At 44.8% G+C, this 12,718-nt stretch overlaps 1 protein-coding gene across 5 annotated transcripts in view; it reads right to left on the bottom strand.

The window, feature by feature from the left end:
- Positions 1-12,718, bottom strand: part of PLXNA4 (plexin A4) — a 607,888-nt gene that overhangs the window by 167,773 nt on the left and 427,397 nt on the right. The gene's annotated exons all lie outside the window — the stretch shown is intronic.

Below are 12,718 nucleotides of genomic sequence, written 5' to 3'. Positions count from 1 at the left end.
TGGAGGTAATTGTGAAAATATGAAAAAGGGGGTCAGAGGGGAAAACTTGGTCATCTTCATGGAGCACTGTCCTGAGGAGACAGTACAAATGTGTTCTCTGAGGGCTGAAGGGACGTCTCACCCTTCAGGCCTCACCACAGGCCCAGTGAAATGTTCTTCTAGACAGCACTGGACAGCAGAAATATACGGCCAGACAGAAATGTGGGCCACATGGGCAATTTAAAAATTTCTAGTAGTGGGCTTCCCTGGTTGCACAGTGGTTGAGAGTCTGCCTGTCGATGCAGGGGACACGGGTTCATGCCCCGGTCCGGGAAGATCCCACATGCCGCGGAGCGGCTGCGCCCATGAGCCATGGCCGCTGAGCCTGCGTGTCCGGAGACTGTGCTCCGCAAGGGGAGAGGAGAGGCCCGCGTACCGTAAAAAAAAAAAAAAAATTTCTAGTAGTGGTTGGTTACATTAAAAAACAAAGAGGTAATATTAATTTTGATAATCTGTTTTTACTAACTCAATGTGCCCCCCCAATAGTTTCAATTGAACAGGTGTACAGTATAAAAACTGTTAATGAGATAGTTTACATGTGTTTTTCCCTACTACATCTTGGAAACCTGATGTGTATTTCACACTGACAGCAAAACTCAATTTGGACCAGCCACGTTTCGGGTGCTTAATAGCCATGTGTAGCCAATGGCTACTGTACTGGACAGCACATTTCTAACTTCTAGACTATTTTCATCCCTGTGTTCCAATTCTGCACCCACCAAGTGACCCTGCTGATAATAATAAGTTGGCTTGGTGACTATCCTCCGGCGGGTGCCCTCAGTGGAGATCTTGACCGCTTCCCTCCCCTGCACAATACTCTGAGTCTCCCAGAACCTTCAATTTATAGCGTAACGAGCGTGCCCCATTGTCTTCACTTTTTTGGAGCCCACAGGCTGTAAGCTCCAGCTAGCTGGATGGTCCCCATCGGCCCAAGCAAGCTGTGTGGGCCCAGGCTGCTCTAGGCTAGCCCTCAGCAGGCTCATTTGACACACTCATGCCTACTGTTTCCTCACCCAGGCTACAGGTTCCGGGGGCACATGACTTGTGTGTCAGGAACCCCCTGCATCCTGGGTGATAGTCAAAACATTTAACAGGGCTTCCTTGGTGGCGCAGTGGTTGAGAGTCCGCCTGCTGATACAGGGGGCACGGGTTCGTGCCCCGGTCCGGGAAGATCCCACATGCCGCGGAGCGGCTGGGCCCGTGAGCCATGGCCGCTGAGCCTGCACGTCCGGAGCCTGTTGCTCCGTAACGGGAGAGGCCACAACAGTGAGAGGCCCTAGTACTGTAAAAAAATAAAAAAATAAAAAAATAAATAAAAACATTTAACAACCGCTAGAGGGAGAGGACCAACAAATCAGAGGAGTTGCTGTGGGGTCCGGTGGTCTTAAAGGCTCCCAGCTGCACCAAGTAATACTGCTGGGGGTGAAGGCGGGACCCAGATGGGAATTATTTCAAGATTTAACAACTGGTGAGTTATTTACAACAGCCAAGACTTGGAAACAACCTAAATGTCTGTTGACGACTGAATGGGTAAAGAAAATGTGACTCATATCACATAGAGTATAAGAGGTATATGCTACATCCACATACATAGACGCATACAATGGAATATTATTCAACGTTAGAAAGAGAAGGAAGGGCTTCCCTGGTGGCGCAGTGGTTGAGAGTCCGCCTGCCGATGCAGGGGACACGGGTTCATGCCCCGGTCCGGGAAGATCCCACATGCCGCGGAGCGGCTGGGCCCGTGAGCCATGGCCGCTGAGCCTGCGCGTCCGGAGCCTGTGCTCCGCAACAGGAGAGGCCACAACAGTGAGAGGCCCGCGTACCGCAAAAAAAAAAAAAAGAGAGAGAAGGAAATCCTGCCATTTGTGACAACATGGATGAACTTGGAGGACATCATGCTGAGTGAACTAAGGCAGACACAAAGACAAATACCGCGTGACCTCACTTATATGGGGGATCTGAAATAGTCATACTCATGGAAACAGAGAGTAGAATGGTGGTGGCAGGAACGGGGGAGGATGGAGTGGGGAGATGCCAACAGGTACAAAGTTTCAGTTATGAAGGATGAACAAGTTCTGGAGATCTAATGTACAGCAATGTTAACAATGTCAAAGATATTCTACTGTATACTTGAAACCTGTTAAGAGGGTAGATCTTAAATATTCTCATCACACACACACACACACACACACACACACACACACACACAGGAAAGAAAATACTAACTACGTGAGACCATGGATATGTTCATTAGCTTGATTGCGGTGGCTGTCTCACAATGTAGATGTATATCACAACATCAAGTCATATGCCTCAAATATATACAATCGTTATTTGTTAATTATACCTCAACAAAAATGAGAAAAGCAACAACTGTTGAGGCCACGCTAGGACATAACAACCGAGCATCAGTCCTGCCTGGACCACGTGGGCCCCTCCATCACAGCGTGCATCCCCTCCGCACAGCTTCCCTGGAGCAGGCACGTGTGCCCGAGGGCACACACAGGCTCCTCACCTGCCCTCCCCAGCTGCTCTGTCTCCAGCCCAGGATAATCCTAGGCAGTACGGGTCCCCCTTTCCCTCCAGCCTATCCACCAGGCAGCACGGCCACCTCTCCATCCCTGGCACGGTGAGCGTCTGCGCTACCAGGCAGACTGCTATTAAAACATCAGCAGGGTGGCCTCCGCAAAGGTCAGCCATCCGGGGAGCGCCTGGCAGCTGCCTGTTTGTTTATTGGAACATTATCTGGGCTGGGCTGTTTATTTACGTCCATTGAAGGACTGAACAATAAATATCATCTCCCAGTAGCAGGCAGATGCTTGCACTAGAGCATTCTGGCTGCCGTCTTGCTTGAAATAATCTCCCTAATGAGCAAACAGTGCTATTCATCTTTAAAGATGCAGGCCACCCCCGGCTTCCCCTTTCCTCTCTCCTTTCACAGCCTCCCCAAATTCCCTGGTCAAGGTCCACACTGGCCAAATAGCTGGGTAAGGCCCAGAGGGTGGGGTCTCACCCGGCAGGGACTAGAGGGGCAGGGTGAGAGTGGATAAAACCCAGAGACCAGTGTCCCAGGACCCTCTGAATTCTCCACCTGGACCCTCACAGAGGCATGTGAACCAGGGCGTCTGCTTCTCCCCTCAGAAGCCTCAAGACATGACTTCGGCTCTCTTAGGTGTCCCAGCCTTGACCTGTCTCCCGCAGAGGCAGAAATAGAAGAGCCGTGAGGACCCGCGGTGGGAAATGAGTGACCAGGATCTCCTTCTCTGCACATACAGGGCTGTGGGGTCTCTCAGGAGGGAAAAATAACAAAGCTTTTGGTCTTGTTTATGCAGTTGATCCCCAGAGGCTCAAAGTGGTGCAACCCTCGACACTGTCACACATCTTGCCACACAGGCTGGAAAGCAGGTGATAGGAGGAATGAGCACACGGCAGAGCGCCCACATCAGGTGCATAGTAGGTCTAGCTCCTTGGTTGAATGAATGAATGACTTGAGAAGCTCACTCTGGGCCTGAGCTGCCACAGTTGGGACCTTTAGACGTACAGATACACTCACAGGTATAAACATACACATCCTCTCTCTGTCTGTGAAGATGAGGCCACGTCTCCACTCAAACTTGGCCTCTAGAACTTTCCACTTATAATTCCACAACAACGCGATAGATGGGGAGGAATCGGAAGGGTGTGGCGGGCCAGAAGGGAAACAGACCCAAGTACGAGGTGTGAGTATCTTGGCAACTTGCTGGTGGTGGGGTTACTTCTCCTTAGGGCAAGGGGCCCCTTTATAGTCTCCGTGTCCCTGCAGAAGAGGGCGGTGGCTCAGGGCTCACCACCCGGTTCTCAGGATGGTGGCTGGGATGACCTCTGAGTTCCTGCCAGACTCCCAGGGGCTGCAAGTCTATCCCCTGCCAGGGGCAGCTCCTCAGCCCCAAGCGCTCACTTGCTGTCAATATTCCTATAACCCCCAAACAAGGACATCTGAAACAAAACTTCACTCATACAGTCACTTGAATTGTCCCCAGTGCTTTCGCGTTTGTTTGGTTTTTTTTGAGTGGCATGTTGTTTTTTTTTAATTTTTAATTTTATATTAGAGTATAGTTGATTTACAATGTTGTGTTAGTTTCAGGTGTACAGCAAAGTGATCCAGTCACACATATACATAGATCCATTCTTTTTCAGATTCTTTTCCCATGTAGGTTATTACAGAATATTGATAGAGTTCCCTGTGCTGTACAGTAGTGCCCAGTGCTTTCATTTTTTAAATCACGCCTCTCCCTATCCTACGGCTATTCCAATCTCCTTCCCCTGCTCTACTTTCTCTTTTTTGCACAGCACTTGTCACCGTTTCACATACTATATAATTTATTCCTTTATTATGCTTATTATTTATCTCCATTGCTAGAATGTAAACTCCACAAAGCAGAAATCTTTTTTTTTTAACATCTCTATTGGAGTATAATTACTTTACAATGGTGTGTTAGTTTCTGCTTTATAACAAAGGGAATCAGCTATACATATGCATATATCCCCATATCTCCTCCCTCTTGCGACTCCCTCCCACTCTCCCTACCCCACCCCTCTAGGTGGTCACAATAATGAGCTGATCTCTCTGTTCTACGTGGCTGCTTCCCACCAGCTATCTATTTTGTATTTCGTAGTGTATATATGTCCATGCCACTCTCTCACTTTGTCCCAGCTTTCCATTCCCCCTCCCTGTGTCCTCAAGTCCATTCTCTACGTCTGCGTCTTTATTCCTGTCCTGCCCCTAGGTTCTTCAGAACCATTTTTTTAGATTCCACGTATGTGTGTTCACATACGGTATTTGTTTTTCTCTTTCTGACTTACTTCTCTCTGTATGACAGTCTCTAAACCCATCCACCTCGCTACAAATAACTCAATTTTGTTTCTTTTTATGGCTGACTAATATTCCATTGTATATATGGGCCACATCTTATTTATCCATTCATCTGTCGATAGACACTTACGTTGCTTCCATGTCCTGGCTATTGTAAATAGTGCTGCGATGAACATTGTGGTACATGAGTCTTTTTGAATTATGGTTTTCTCACGGTATATGCCCAGTAGTGGGATTGCTGGGTCGTATGGTAGTTCTATTTTTAGTCTCCATACTGTTCTCCATAGTGGCTGTATCAGTTTACATTCCCACCAACAGTGCAAGAGGGTTCCCTTTTCTCCACACCCTCTCCAGCATTTACTCTTTGTACATTTTTCGATGATGGCCATTCTGACCGGTGTGAGGTGATACCTCATTGTAGTTTTGATTTTCATTCTCTAATGATTAGTGATGTTGAGCATTCTTTCATGTGTTTGTTGACAATGTGTGTATCTTCTTTGGGAAAATGTCTATTTAGGTCCTCCGCCCATTTTTGGATTGGGTTGTTTGTTTTTTTGGAATTGAGCTGCATGAGCTGCTTGTATAGTTTAGAGAGTAATCCTTTGTCAGTTGCTTCATCTGCAAATATTTTCTCCCATTCTGAGAGTTGTCTTTTCATCTTATTTATGGTTTCCTTTGCTGTGCAAAAGCTTTTAAATTTCACTAGGTCCCATTTGTTTGTTTTTATTTCCATTTCTCTAGGAGGTCGGTCAAAAAGGATCTTGCTGTGATTTATGTCATAGAGTGCTCTGCCTATGTTTTCCTCTGAGAGTTTTATACTGTCTGGCCTTACATTAAGGTCTTTAATCCATTTTGAGTCTATTTTTGTGTATGGTGTTAGTGAGTGTCCTAATTTCATTCTTTTACATGTAGCTGTCTAGTTTTCCCAGCACCACTTATTGAAGTGGCTGTCTTTTCTCCATTGTTTATTCTTGCCTCCTTTATCAAAAATAAGGTGACCATATGTGTGTGGGTTTATCTCTGGGCTTTCTATCCTGTTCCATTGATCTGTTTTTCTGTTTTTGTGCCAGTACCATACTGTCTTGATTACTGTAGCTTTGTAGTATAGTCTGAAGTCAGGGAGCCTGATTCCTCCAGATCCGTTTTTCGTTCTCAAGATTGCTTTGGCTCTTCGGGGTCTTCTATGTTTCCATACAAATTGTGAAATTTTTTGTTCTAGTTCTGTGAAAAATGCCATTGGTAGTTTGATAGGGATTGCATTGAATTTGTAGATTGCTTTGGGTAGTATACTCATTTTCACAATGTTGATTCTTCCAATCCAAAAACATAGTATATCTATCCATCTGTTTATATCTTCTTTCATTTCTTTCACCAGTGTCTTATAGTTTTCTGCATACATATCTTTTGTCTCCTTAGGTAGGTTTATTCCTAGGTATTTTATTCTTTTTGTTCCAATGGTAAATGGGAGTGTTTCCTTAATTTCTCTTTCAGATTTTTCATCATTAGTGTATAGGAATGCAAGAGATTTCTATGCATTAATTTTGTATCCTGCTACTTTACCAGATTCATTGATTAGCTTTTGTAGTTTTCTGGTAGCATCTTTAGGATTTTCTATGTATAGTATCATGTCATCTGCAAACAGTGACAGTTTTACTTCTTTTCCGATTTGGGTTCCTTTTATTTTTCTTCTCTGATTGCTGTGGCTAAAACTTCCAAATGTATGTTGAATAACAGTGGTGAGAGTGGACAACCTTGTATTGTTCCTGAGCTTAGAAGAAATGGTTTCAGTTTTTCACCTTTGAGAATGAAGTGGGCTGTGGGTTTGTCATATATGGCCTTCATTATATTGAGGTAAGTTCCCTCTATGCTTATTTTCTGAAGGGTTTTTATCATGAATGAGTGTTGAATTTTGTCAAAAGCTTTTTTTGCATCTCCTGAGAAGATCATATGGTTTTTATCCTTCAATTTGTTAATATGATTTATCACATTGATTGATTTGTGTATACTGAAGAATCCTTGCATTCCTGGGATAAACCCAACTTGATCATGGTGTATGATCCTTTTAATGTGCTGTTGGATTCTGTTTGCTAGTATTTTGTTGAGGATTTTTGCTTCTATGTTCATCAGTGATATTGGCCTGCAGTTTTCTCTCTTTGCGACATCTTTGTCTGGTTTTGGTATCAGGGTGATGGTGACCTTGTAGAAGGAGTTTGGGAGTGTTCCTCCCTCTGCTATATTTTGGAAGAGTTTGAGAAGGATAGGTGTTAGCTCTTCTTTAAATGTTTGATAGAATTCGCCTGTGGAGCCATCTGGTCCTGGGCTTTTGTTTGTTGGCAGACTTTTAATCACAGTTTCAATTTCAGTGCTTGTGATTGGTCTGTTTATATTTTCTATTTCTTCCTAGTTCAGTCTCGGAAGGTTGTGTTTTTCTAAGAACTTGTCCATTTCTTCCAGGGTGTCCATTTCATTGGCGTAGAGTTGCTTGTAGTAATCTCTCATGATCCTTTGTATATCTGCAGTGTCAGTTGTTACTTCTCCTTTTTCATTTCTAATTCTGTTGACTTGAGACTTTTCCCTTTTTTTCTTGATGAGTCTGGCTAATGGTTTATCAATTGTGTTTATCTTCTCAAAGAACCAGCTTTTAGTTTTATTGATCTTTGCTATCATTTCTATTTCATTTACTTCTGACCTGATCTTTATGATTTCTTTCCTTCTGCTAACTTTGTTTTTTTTTGTTCTTCTTTCTCTAATTGCTTTAGTTGTTAAGGTTAGGTTGTTTATTTGAGATTTTTCTTGTTTCTTGAGGTAGGATTGTATTGTTATAAACTTCCCTCTTAGAACTGCTTTTGCTGCATCCCATAGGTTTTGGGTCGTCGTGTTTTCATTGTCACTTGTTTCTAGGTATTTTTTGATTTCTTCAGTGATCTCTTGGTTATTTAGTAGTGTATTGTTTAGCCTCCATGAGTTTGTATTTTTTACAGATTTTCCCCTGTAATTGATATCTACTCTCATAGCGTTGTGGTCAGAAAAGATACTTGATATGATTTCAATTTTCTTAAATTTAGCAAGTCTTGATTTGTGACCCAAGATATGATCTATCCTGGAGAATGTTCCATGAGCACTTGTGAAGAAAGTGTAATATGCTGTTTTTGGATGGAATGTCCTATAAATATCAGTTAAGTCCCTCTTGTTTAATATATCATTTAAAGCTTGTGCTTCATTTATTTTCATTATGGTTGATCTGTCCATTGGTGAAAGTGGGGTCTTAAAGTCCCCTAATATGACTGTGTTACTGTCGATTTCCCCTTTTTGGCTGTTAGCATTTGCCTTATGTATTGAGGTGCTCTTATGTTGGGTGCTTAAATATTTACAGTTGTTATATCTTCTTCTTGGATCGATTCCTTGATCATTATGTAGTGTCCTTCTTTGTCTCTTGTAATAGTCTTTATTTTAAAGTCTATTTTGTCTGATATGAGAGTTGCTACTCCAGCTTTCTTTTGATTTCCATTTGCATGGAATATCTTTTTCCATCCCCTCACTTTCAGTCTGTATGTGTCCCTAGGTCTGAAGTGGGTCTCTTATAGACAGGATATATATGGGTCTTTTTTTTGTATCCATTCAGCCAGTCTATGTCTTTTAGTGGGAGCATTTAATCCATTTACATTTAAGGTAGTTAGTGATATGTATATTCCTATTACCATTTTCTTAATTGTTTGGGGTTTGTTATTGTAGTTCTTTTCCTTCTCTTGTGTTTCCTGCCTAGAGAAGTTCCTTTAGCATTTGTTGTAGAGCTGGTTTGGTGGTGCTGAATTCTCTTCGCTTTTGCTTATCTGTAAAGGTTTTAATTTCTCCATTGAATCTGAATGAGATCCTTGCTGGGTAGAGTAATCTTGGTTGTACGTTTTTACCTTTCATCACTTTAAACATGTCCTGCCACTCCCTTCTTGTTTGCAGAGTTTCTGCTGAAAGATCAGCTGTTAAGCTTATGGGGATTCCATTGTATATTATTGGTTGTTTTTCCCTTGCTGCTTTTAATATCTTTTCTTTGTATTTATTTTTTGATCATTTGATTAATATGTGTCTTGGCATGTATCTCCTTGGATTTATCCTGTATGGGACTCTCTGTGCTTGCTGGACTTGATTGACTATTTCCTTCCCCATATTAGGGAAGTTTTCAACTATAATCTCTTCAAATATTTTCTCAGTCCCCTTTTCTCTTTCTTCTTCTTCTGGGACCCCTATAATTTGAATGTTGTTGCATTTAATGTTGTCCCAGAGGTCTCTGAGATTGTCCTCACTTCTTTTCATTCTTTTTTCTTTATTCTGCTCTGTGGTAGTTATTTCTACTACTTTATCTTCCTGGTCACTTATCCATTCTTCTGCCTCAGTTATTCTGATATTGATTCCTTCTAGAGAATTTTAAATTTCATTTACTGTGTTGTTTATCATTGTTTGTTTGCTCTTTAGTTCTTCTAGGCCCTTGTGAAACACTTCGTGTATTTTCTCCATTCTATTTCCATGATTTTGGATCATGTTTCCTATCACATTACTCTGAATTCTTTTTCATGTAGACTGCCTGTTTCCTCTTCATTTGTTTGGTCTGGTGGGTTTTTACCTTTCTCATTCATCTGCTGTGTGTTTCTCTGTCTTCTCATTTTGCTTAACCTACTGTGTTTGGGGTCTCCATTTTGCAGGCTGCAGGTTCATAGTTCCCATCGTTTTTGGTGTCTGCCCCCAGTGGGTAAGGTTGGTTCAGTGGGTTGTGTAGGCTTCCTGGTGGAGGGGACTGGTGCCTGTGTTCTGGTGGATGAGGCTGGACCTTGTCTTTCTGGTGGGCAGCACCGTGTCCGGTGGTGTGTTTTGGGGTGTCTGTGACCTTATTATGATTTTAGGCAGCCTGTCTGCTAATAGGTGGGGTTGTGTTCCTGCATTTTAGTTGTTTGGCATAGGGTGTCCAGCACTGTAGCTTGCTGGTCATTGAGTGGAGCTGGGTCTTAGCGTTGAGATGGAGATCTCTGGGAGAGCTTTTGCCATTTGATATTACGTGGAGCTGGGAGGTGTCTAGTAGGCTTCCCCCCCCCCCCACCCGCCTACCACCCTGTCTCCACCAGCAAAGGGGCTTCCTAGTGTGTGGAAACTTTTCCTCCTTCACAGGTCCCCCCCAAAAGTGCAAGTCCTATCCCTGTTCTTTTGTCTGTTTTTTCTTTTATGTTTTGCCCTACCCAGGTACGTGGGGAGTTTCTTGCATTTTGGGAAGTCTGAGGTCTTCTGCCAGCGTTCAGTAGTGTTCTGTAGGAGTTGTTCCACGTGTAGATGTATTTCTGATGTATCTGTGGGGAGGAAGGTGATCTCCACGTCTTACTCCTCCACCATCTTGAAGGTCTCCCTGAGAAGAAATCTTTATCTCTTGTGTTCACTGATGTCTCCCAAACCCCTGAACCACGCCTCATAGTAGGTTCTCAGTAAATACTTGTTGAATAAATGAGTGCATGGAAATGCTCAAACTACTCATCAACGTCTTCATCCATCCCCAGGATGCAGATTTCTTCCTTATCTTATGACAAAGGAACCAAACAGTTGGGGATGTTCTCACTGGAAGGTTCAGCAGCAGGAGAGGAGCTGCAACTGTCTAACCGAGACCTGAGGGGCCCACGGTGCCCATTCCACCAGCAAAGTGGACCCTGCCACACGCCGCAGCCTGGCCTCCCTGCCTTGACTCCCAGGGTTTGGAATGTGGGCAGAGCCCCTGCTTCTGCGTTCACCCTGCTTAAGCGGCCCCAGAGTAGCATAGTGAGGGCGCTTTGTTTTGATTTCCTGATTCCAGCCAGGAGAAAGAGCTTGCAAAGAGAACTGCAAGAGTGTAAACAGTAATTAATTAGACAGGCCCTGCATGCGCATGAAATCCGCACCATGTCACCAAACACTGTCAGGACAACAGGTCCCTTTGGGTCTCTCGTTACAAGCACAAAACCGAATGATGCTGTCTAGGTAGCCATTAGGACTTCTTGCCGTGTATGGTCCAAATCAGAGAAGTCAGGGACAATGGCCTCCATCCCTCCCCCACCTGCTTGGGTGGTGACACAAAGAACAGGATACAACTCCAGGAGAAAAATATGCTGATGAAATAAAAAGGAAAGACCGTATGGTTGATATGAAGGCAATACCAGAAAAAGGTTCAAACCAGCATATTTCAAATACAAAATATTTAAAATCGGCTTCTCTCGTGGCATCTTTCCAGTGAGTCTCATTGGAGAGAATTGCACACACAGGTTACTAGTTTGGAAACTTGGTGGGTCGGCCAGATTGTGACCCTAGAGTTGCTGGCACCCCCAAATCTTGGATGGCTTTTACCTATGTGCATCTAGCCACAAAGGAGCTCGGGCAGAATGCTCCCCCTGCTAGAAAAACAAGTACCCTTGAAGAGACAGTTATCTGTGCCTTCCACTCATTGCCACATGCTTGACACACATCTGCTCATTCTGTGTTCCAGAAGACCGGAGTCCCCTGGCCCTTGAGATGCTGTGTGCAGGCAGAGAGTGAGAGGGTAAGCCCATGGGCAGATGGTGTGAATCCCAGCTTGGCACTTGGGAACTGCGTGGCCTTAGGCAACCTACCAAGCTTTTCTGAGTTTGCTTTCCTCAGAAGAAAAACAGAACCAATAATAATACTTGGTTGTTGCTGTGGAAGTCTGATCATGTCCCAAGCGTAAAAAATACTTAGCAGAGTGAGGGGGTAATAGTCATGTTTCACTAAATGTTCAGCAAGTTTCAGTAAGCGCACTGATTGCTATGAAGCCAATTCTAGTCAATCAATCCCCATGATCTCCACCCCTCCCCAAGGGGAGCAGCAACCTTATGTGCTATAGAAGGAGAGGCTGGAGGACATGGCCCACAGAGGCCTCCCAGATTCTGACAAGGTCATCTAAGGGCTGGAAAGAGAGAAGGAGCCCAAGGGCTCAGCTTGGAACCATCTGAGCAGACTAGAAAACGGGCATCGCCAGACAGAGGAAACCGGGCCGAAAAGGGTTTGTGCCCATGACGGAGCGCTAGGATGGACGTCCCTCCAACGTGGTCCAGAGACCGTCACACGGATGCCTGAAGCTGGAGGAACTGTCCGGAAACCCTGAGCCTGGCTCAACTTGGGCAGGATTCAGAAAGCCGGCAACTTTACAGAGAAAGATGAAAGCAGCTTCCTGCGTATGGTTTGGGCGTGCCACAGGGGGGAAGTGGGGTACCACAGCCTGGCTCACGGCGAGGAAAGACGTCTCTGAGGCCCCATCAAGGGCAGAAGTGGAGTCAGGGCTGGCGGGATGCTGAGGAGAAGCAGGGCCCATTTCCTAAAGATGAGGCAGTGGCCCTACATGGCATGGGGACAGAGTCTCAGACCCCGGATTCCTTGTGCACACTCCCCTACTGCCTCTTCCACGACTTTGAGGAGTCGCTCTTCACCCTGCCACCCGCCATACTCCCTGGGCTCGGTGTGTCCTCCTGCCAAACGTGGGGGAGGCTACGTCCTCTCTTCTGTGTCCTTACAACTGTTGCCGTCACCAATGGGTTAATGAACAGAGGTGTATCATGACTGCAAGGGGCTGATGTTCAGTCAGCATTTCTCTCCTGGAAATTGAGCCTCCTCCGGAGTGGGATCCAGCAGCTGCTCAATGCAGCTGTACTGGAACCAGGAGAAAATCCCTGTCTAGCTGGAGCGCCCAAAGAAACTGGAAGAGGAGTGAAGCCTGGAGACGGATGGACTCTCACGTGAGCTGTTACAGGAGCTTCAGGAGTCCTAACTGGTCAGGTCCTAGCTCAGAGGATGGGGGCTTCTAGC

This window comes from Grampus griseus (assembly GCF_964374135.1).
Source record: "Grampus griseus genome assembly, chromosome: 9".
Taxonomy (NCBI): Eukaryota; Metazoa; Chordata; class Mammalia; order Artiodactyla; family Delphinidae; genus Grampus; species Grampus griseus.
This window is presented reverse-complemented; position numbering and strand designations above follow the sequence as displayed.